This window comes from Etheostoma cragini, chromosome 16 (genome assembly GCF_013103735.1).
Source record: "Etheostoma cragini isolate CJK2018 chromosome 16, CSU_Ecrag_1.0, whole genome shotgun sequence".
NCBI classification, from domain to species: Eukaryota; Metazoa; Chordata; class Actinopteri; order Perciformes; family Percidae; genus Etheostoma; species Etheostoma cragini.
The window spans coordinates 2330229-2331614 of NC_048422.1; positions in this window are offsets into that span (position 1 = coordinate 2330229).

Genomic DNA, 1386 nt, shown 5'->3' on the forward strand with positions numbered 1-1386 from the left:
TGTAAAGGAGATCCTCCGGATTGGCTACAGATAGGAAGAGGCACTGAGACACTGACGTCGGTTTTGGGTCACACCTTTCAGCACCTTGTAGTGCCCACCCAAGAGCGGTACGGATGGCTATGGGGCCGCCTTTTGCACCTTGGCGTACCGGCTCAATGGCAGTGATGAGGTGAACATGATCTGACCCTATTAGCACTAGAGGTTGTGCATTATGGAAAGGGCGAAGCGGAATCTTCCGCAGATGAGCGTGCCGTCTCTGGAGCGTCTGGATTGGGTAATTCTGCTCCACCAAGTCCAGGCCTGAAGCGGTGAAGGCTCCCTGAACCTTATAGCGCTTCTCTGGATCATATTTGGGGGAAATCTCAAAGGTAACCCTAGATCCACTGAGGTGAGTAATGTCAGGACGTACGGTACGGAGGGCAAGGCTCTCCTGCACACCAGATAACTGGAGCTGATTGACAGCAGCAGGTAGGATGATGGTCCGCTGAGCACCGTCATCCAAGACTGCAAAGGTTTCTATTGACTTGGAGTTGTTATGTAGTAGGACTGGCACTACTTTCAGAAGCACGTTGCCTGACGGGATGGAGGGTGTCAGATAGATCCGACTCTCAGAGGTGCTAGATGGAGGGTTAATTGAACCATTTTGGGCTACACCATGGAGGACTTGAAGATGAATGCCACCACAATCGCTGCAGGGTTTCTTGAGGTTACAAGTCTCCGGTAGATGAGAACGAGCGCATCTCCAGCAGCGTTTCCCTTCAGTTATCCATCCGATCAGTTCCTTTGTAGGTTGCTCTTTAATGCTGTCGCAGCGAGTGATATAGTGCTCATTGCTGTTACAGAAGAGACAGTGCACCTTGAATGGCTTCTTGGGTTTTGATAGCATAGGGGGGCCAAATACCTTGGGCTTTGCTGGTTCTGCACCATGGTAGATGGTCGCACTGTGGCTCCTAGTCTTGGCTGTAACCTTCTCCTTATAATTACTTGGAGGTTTCTCTTGTTGGTAGCGTTGTAGTAACCGACTGGACAAACGCTGTTGTTGGGCCTTGGATTGGAGCCATCTGGCAAAGTCCTGTAGATTGTAGGGGTTCAGGCTTGTAGAGTTGAGCTTCCCCTGTAGCTGTAGGGACTCAATAAATCCATCACGGAGATATTTTGGTAGCTTGCTGAGTAGACGGTCTACGTGTGAGCAGCAGTTAAGCTCGATACCTTGGGGTCCCTCCAGAGAGAGCAGCATGCTGACTAGTAGGTGAACCTGTAGGGAAAAACTCTGGAAGCTATGGGCATCGTTAGCTTTCACGTCAGGGGAAGTGAGAATTGCCGCAATTTCACTCTGAGCCAGCTGGTGTGGTTGGCCATATTGCAGCTGTAGAGCCTGCATAGCAG